Source organism: Solanum verrucosum, unplaced genomic scaffold (genome assembly GCF_900185275.1).
Source record: "Solanum verrucosum unplaced genomic scaffold, falcon-dt-bn FXZP01000058.1, whole genome shotgun sequence".
NCBI classification, from domain to species: Eukaryota; Viridiplantae; Streptophyta; class Magnoliopsida; order Solanales; family Solanaceae; genus Solanum; species Solanum verrucosum.
Genome location: NW_026020303.1, coordinates 177,533 through 185,388, shown reverse-complemented (window position 1 = coordinate 185,388; position 7,856 = coordinate 177,533).

The following is a 7,856-nucleotide window of genomic DNA, read 5'->3' as shown; positions in this document are numbered from 1 at the left end:
GCTCTAGCTCGGACCATATAGTGAAAGAGGAAAGACACCAATTGGTATCACCCAGATAACAGTTGGATTCAAGTCATAGTATGAATGAATAGAAAGAAGTGAGTTTTTCCTAAAGTCCTATGGCCTCTCGAAGAAAAGTACGGACGTCATCATACCATCTACAAGACTCTACTAGACTCGTTTTGGTACAATGAGATCAACGAACCTAGGGCTCTGATACCAACTTTGTCACGACCCAGACCATGATGATTGGCACCCACACTAACCTTCCAGTGGAAGAACCAATACTACAACCCAAATCTAACAATTTAACCAAATACTATGCATTTAAAGATACGAAAGCAGTTTTAAATGACAATAAAAATGGAATCCTCATAAACCCCAAAGGTTTAAACAGTTAAATAACCAAAGTAATTGTGACATATTGCAAGTCTATAACTAGGAAGAAGCTTAAAAATTGGAAATAGTCATTTTTGGAAAGAATTTAAAAATCTGGAAAATTTGGTTATGGGAAAAAGTGAGTTTTTGGTCAATTTTGAACAGTCATAACTCCTAGCTCAGGATGAGTTAGGTGTAGTTCCAGTTATTTTTGGAAATAAATTAGAATGATATTTCCAACGCCGCTGAGTTTGCTCGATTTCGAGTTCGTATGAGTGATTTATGCCCTTTAGAAGTTGGGCTATTGGCAGGGCAGTTAACCCGATTTTGTAAGGTTATTTTGGTCTTTTCCCTAGCCATTTATTTTGGTCATATTAAGGTTTAAGACTGATTTTAAGTCAGTGTTTTTCCTTTTAAGAGTGAGAGTTAGGGCTTTTGTGAGAGAGAGAAATAAGAGGAGAAAAAGAAGAAGGAGCAAGGAGTCCGTCAAGATTGTTGTGGATATCGTCGGGGGTGATCCCTATTAAGGTATGTGAGATCATAGTGTTGGGTTGGTTCATTCCCCCACATGCCAAACTCGTTTTAATTCTAAGAAATATTTGTTTGTGTTGTTGAAGTTGTGGTTTTGTTGTTGAAGTCCCTTGTTGATTTGGGACATGTTTTCGGTTGTGTTTGTGAGTTGAAATCTATTGTATGTTGAGGGGTTTTATGATTCTAAGTGTTTGGGGCTGGAACCTTTGAAGTTAAGGAGGTTTAGAGTTGGAAAAATAAAGGACAAAAGTTGAGTTTTCTGGGGAAAGGGGTGGCGCGTCGTGCCTGCCAGAGCGTCCCAAAAGGAACTCTGAAGTCCAGCCCTTGGGGCGGCGCGCCTAGTAGAGCGCCCAGCAGGCCGCTCTGAAGCTTCAGGGTTGGCGCTCCGTTCCTCTAAGAGCGCCAAGGATGCCAAGTTTTCCTTTTCATTGCCCACTTTTTCATAAATGTTCCTTGGTAATGTACCTATGTTTTATAGTTTCTTTTCAACACTCTAAGGTACACCTAAACATCACGAATTCATCCTTAAACATGGGATCATTACCCTCAAATCCGTACTCCAATTCGAGGAAAGTTAGGATCAAAGTCAAGTGAAGTTCGAAGTCAAGTTTAGGAGTTAAGAACCAAGTCAAAGCAAGTCTTTGAAGTTTTTCAAGAGTCTTGATTGAACGTTTTAACTTCATTTTAAGGCCCAAGTTTCAAGTTAAGTAAAGAGTAAAAAGTTTCAAGTTAAGCCAAGAGTATAAAGTTGAGTTCATTTCTCCAAAGTTACTAGGGAACTATGTATTTTGGAAGAAGTTTTAAAGAAATGTTTTCACATTTAAACAAGATTGGGAACTGAGATTTCCAAAGAGCCTTCGGGCTAGTTTTCCAGAAAAGAGTAATCGCTTTCTAAATGAAGCAAGAGAGGAAACTGAGATTTCCAAGATAACCTTTGAGCTAAGTTTTTGAGTAATTATCTCAAATCAGTAGGAAGACATATGTTTTAAAAATATAAGAGCCCGTACATTTTTGGGAGTAGTATTGAGTACCGATTTGGGGGAGCGTTCAAAGAACCCAGAGCCCCCATATAACCATGTAGCCATCATGGGTAGAAGAGGTTTATACTTTTTAGATGAATCCTTTTCAAATTAGACTAGTGGATCCATTAGGCAGTTCAAGTCCTATACCTTTGGCCGGGTATAGGATGCTCTGGCAGCGTGAGGTTGATCGCTGTATCATCACTATAGCTCTTATGTGATGGTTGTCGAGTAGAGAAACTCCCACAACAATTATGGTATTTTTATATACATCAGTTCAGTTGTATTTCTACATACATCTCAGGCTTATTGTATCTTTGTATGCACACAGAGCTTATAGCAGGTTTTAAACAACTTTTCATTGTAATGCACTTGTTTTAAATCACCTTATATTGAAATGAGTCAGTCAGGTTGAGTTGAGTTGAGCCAGGTAAGTTATTAAGTTTATTCCAGATTTCCTTCTAGCTTATATTGCTTAGCTTTCCAGCTCGCATACTCGTACATTCAATGTACTGATGCCAGTTGGCCTGCATCTTATGACGATGAAGACACAGGTACCCAGGATCAGTATCCAGCATGCCATTGATCCAGCTAAGCACTCCAGAGTCAGTGGTGAGGCTCCTTGTTTTCCGGAGGACTCTGTTATTTTGTGTTCTTAGTTTTGTTTTGTTAGGATGTTGCGGGGTCTGTCCCAACATCCATCTCAGTATTTTAGAGGCTTCATAGACAGTCAGTCAGTTAGTTTTTAGTCTCTCATCTATGTATATATATGTAAATATTCTATTTTCAGACACGAGTTTCTTTTGGCATGTTATGCATCAGTTAAGTTGTTTTATAACCTTGCATTGCATTGAGTTATTCTATTGAGTTAGGTTTCCGCTGAATTAAGAAAGCCAGGCCAAGGGTTCGCTTGGGGCTAGCAATGGTCTCTGGGTGCCGGTCCTGCCCTGGTGTAGGCTCAGGGAGTGACACTAATGTGGAAATTCAACCCTAGAACCTGAAAGTCATTGTACCAAAACTCTACCAAAGACAAGTGTAAGAACAAGGGGTATAACCCCGAAACTAACAAACACCATAAACAGTTAGTCTATGTCCGAAAAGAGTGGACTTAAACAAGAGAGATCTATGGCAGCCTAAAAGAACTGGCTCACCCTTGAATCCGGTCACGCTAATAGTCACCTAGCTGAGGTCTATCAATAGCTGCCTAAAGATGCCTTGTACTCAACAAAGAAAGAGCAAGTGCAGTATCAGTACACAACCACAATGTACTGGTAGTATCACACGGTTATCCCAATAAGTGAAACACATACAAGTAACCACAACATTATAAAACATGCATATACCGAACACATACAATATTAGTCATCTTTTCAGGATCAATGTAGCATCCCACATTCTTAATAATACACATTGATTATCAATTGAGAGCAACACATAGTCTTCCAATATCAATCATCATTACATATTAGCGTAATCATCACAAGTAGATACACAACATAATTCAATGGTCCTCTCACGGAACCCAATTCAATGGTCCTCTTATGGAACCCACACCCAACTGTTAGCATACCGAAATGTGGTACCCGATCCAATGTTTATGCCAGAACGTGGCAACCGATCCCATATTTATGCCAAAACGTGGCAGTCGATCTCATTTATGCCAGAACGTGGTAACCGATCCTATTTATGCCGGAACGTGGAAACCGATCCTAGTTAGTGTGTCAGATCGTGACACCCTCCCATTCAACCAACCACAAACACAATCATAATGTATATTCTCATAATCATACAACAAGAGGTGATTCATGGCATACAATTATTCAATTATCCTCATTTTCGATTAACGTGATCAATAATGCAACATTCGCATACATACATGCATTATAATGAAGCAATTACAAATATACATCACACCAACATGAAATTACAACCATCACCTACCTTGAATCCAAGCTTGAATTCCCTAAGGCAATGGAATCTTCCCTTTCCAGATTCTACCCGCTTGTTCGTGGTTTAAAAACATACAATTAACGTAAGGATCAATAAACGAGGCCTAATTACCCGGATTATAATCAACATTATCAACCCTAGGTCAACCCAAGATCCCATTACCCAAATTAGGGCTTTTCCCACCATCCAAACAGTTCCAAATAATCACCCAAGAAACCAAGTTTTACGTATCGAAAAATGAATTTGGGGAGTGAAAACCTTACCTTTAGCCTTAAGAATGGTGGAAAACTGTTTAGAAAACCCATAGGGTTGTTGCTTAACTCTCAAAGTTGAAAAGTACAGAATAAAATGTTTTTGGGGTTTATTTACGACCTTAAGTCCTGTCGGACCCGCCACAACGGTCCTCACCCGGCTACTACGGCCCTGCTCTGGTGGCAGAAATCCTACCTCAGTGGCTTGCATGGAACCAGTGAGCTATATTAATAATTCCAAAACCCCCATTTCACAACACACCTTTAACCAATGATGCTTAGAAAAAACCGTTCATGCTAAGATTGATTCTGGAGTTCTACTCACCCGAATTCAATTCTGTAAAGTCATACGAATTCCTTAATGACTTATCTAACTACTCATGTAATCATAATCATAATTAAATCAATCTATTGTTACCAGATTTTCCTACACCTCAATGACTCCGATTTCGTCCAAATCTTGACTAAGTTGGGAAATTCTAAGTTACTACGAAAAAGTTTTCTGGCCCGAATTCTTTCTCCATTGGCTTTTCCCTAATGACGGAATCAGGTCGTTACAATAGATGTATTCTTAAGGTAGTGTAAACGACTGTATCTCTTAACCTTCATATGTTACAATTATGACTATGTTAAATGTTTATATTGATGTCGATATATATCTTATCTTTCATTTCACTATTTTTACATACAATACAATTCCATATGTACTTATGTCCTTTGTTCGGGAGGAAATGTATCTTTTACTGTGATCAAGCCACTTTCTAGGTTATACATCTTCATCTATCTGTTAGCCCTTGTAACGACCTATTTCCATCGTTATATAAAAGCCTTCGGGGAAATAATTGGGGCTAGAAAACTTTTGAGTAGCAACTTGAAATTTCCTAGCCTAGTCTAGATTCGGACGAAATCGGAGTCAGGTGAGTCTAGGAAAATCTGGTAATGAATGAGAAGTGTAATAATGAAATCAATTGCATGAGTAGATAATTATGATATTAAGGAACCTATAAGACTTTACGGAGTCGAATTCGATCGAGTAGAACTCCTGAAACTGATCTTAGCGTGAGAGGGTAGTTTCTGAGTGTCATGGGATAAAGGTGTATTGTGAAATAGGGGTTTAAAACTCTTAATTTAGCTATTTGTTTTCATGCAAGCCGCAAGGGCAGGATTATTTCCGCCAGGGCGGGGCCGCTGTGGCGGTATGGGGGCTGCCATAGGAGGCCAGTCGCGACCTAAGTTGGAAATAAACCCCAAAAATGCTATTATTTTGCAATTTTCATTTTTTAGAGCTAGGAGACGACCCCAGGCAAGTTCTTGACAGTTTCCCACGAAATTTGGGGCTAAAGGTATGGATTTTACTCCCCTAATCCGTTTTTCGATCCATAGAACTTATAATCTTGATCATATATTATTGGGAGAGGGTATTGGACTGAATTGGATGGTGGGAAAAAGCCCTAGCTGCACCTTAGGATCATGAGTTGAATCTTGGGTTATTGGGTTTGTTATAATCCGATTAATTAGACCTTTGATTGTGATCCTTGCGTATATTAACTGTTTGGAGACCTAGAACAAGCGGGAAGAATCCGAAAAGTAAAGATTCAAGTTCCTTAGGGGATTCAAGCTTGGATTCGAGGTAGTTGATGGTTTGATTTCTTGTTTGTGTGATGTATGTTAGCAATTGCTTCATTGTAATGCATGTATGTATGTGAATGTTGCACTATTGATCACACCTAATGCAAATGAGTATGAATGAATGATTGTATGCCATGAATCAACACTTGATTGTATGATTATGAGAATGTACATTGTGATTGTGATTGTGATTGTGGCTTGTTGAATGGATAGAGTGTTACGTTTCAACACACTAACTGGGATCGGATGTCACGTATCGACATACATATTAGAACGGGTGTCACATTTCGACACACTAACTTGGATCGAGTGCCACATTCTGGCACATATATGGGATCGGGTATCACGTACGACACACTAATTGGGATCGGGTACCACATTCCGATACACTAACAATTTGGATTTCGGTTCCGTGCGAGGACCATTGAATTATGTTGTGTATCTACTTGTGATGATTACGTTTATATCTAATGATGATTGAGATTGGAAGATTGTATGTTGCTCTAAAATGACAACTAATGTGTATATATATTTTGTACATATCATGTTTACCTTGTTGTGATTCTGATATATGTTGTGCTTACTGGGATAGTCGCATGATCCTACCAGTACACTGTGGTTGTGTACTGATACGACACTTGCTCTTTCTTCGTTGAGTATAGGGCATCTTCAGGCGGCTGCTGACAAACCTCAGTTAGGTGACTTTTGAGCCTGACCGGATTTAAGGGTGAGCCAATTCTTTCAGGCTGCCATGGATCTCTCTTGTTTAAGTCCAATATTTTTGGACTTAGACTAGTTCTTTAGATATCGCTATGTTTAAGCTCTCGGGATTGTATCCCTAATCCTTAGACTTGTGAATTGTTAGAGTTTTGGTATAATGACTTTTAGGTTCTAGGGGTTGAATTTCCACCTTAGTTATGGTTCGTTGTTTTAGTTGAACCGCTGGAGTTTATGGGGACTCTATTTTTATTGTCATTTAAACATGCTTCCGTTTCTTTAAATGCCTTAGTTTTCGTAAAATTTGTTAATTTGGGTTGTAGTAATGGTTCTCCCATCAGAGGGTTAGTGTGGGTGCCAATCACGACGGTCTAGGTTGTGACAACCTCTCTATAGTTTTTGGGGAATAGTCTACATCTTTCCCGTGCTTTATATTTATGTGCTTAAGGTATACAAAGGGCCTTGTCCCTGTAGGTATTATTCAATTATGTTTAGAGGCTTCATAGATAGATGAATAGTTTTATTACATGTGGACCTTCGTGTCCTTTGATAAAGGTTTAGAATTTCTATGACTTACGTTCTGAAATCTATTTTCTTATGTAACTTATTTCTTCAAATACTTTAAAATGCCGCTCATATTTAGATGTATGCTCATGTCCAATGCCATGTTTTGGGTACGATCGGGCCAACAATGACGTCGAGTATCGACAAGGCCCACAGTGTAGGCTCAGGGTGTGACAAACATAGTATGCCATAAGGTATCTATAAAATTGTCTTTCTTATGGGTGTTTTGGGCACCAAACTTATAAGCAGGATGCTACAAGTCATTTAGGAGATATTTTCCCTTCTTTGATACTCTAGATTGTTCAATAGAGCTATGCCATAAGAAACTTATTCAAATTCATGCATTGCTCAAAATTCGTCAACCTACCTCTGTACTTAAGGTGATAGAAAAATTAAAGCTCCAATCCTAATCGATGAGTTATTCTCGGATAAAGCCAAAGTAAGGTGTGCTCTCATTCTCTTCTCTAAACCTTGTTTCATATGATATCCTTAAGGGATAAATTATGTCTCTATATGCCTGGATAATGTTGTCACTCAAGAGATATTGTAATTTGGGGGCTTTATATGTTGTAGGTAGTAGAATGATCCTAGTGCTAATAAGATGAAGTTAGAAGTGTGGAAAAAAACTTGGGAATGATGCTTGATTGACGTATGTTCCCAAATTTATGTATATTTAAGGAAAATAATGTGGTGATAAATCATGTCCGATGATTTTTACTAAAGAGTAATGAGTTTCTTATCAAGTTTATGGTAGACTGATGATTAAGAGTTGTTGGTTAGGATAAGCTTGAGTATACATGATCCAAGAAAATAAGTT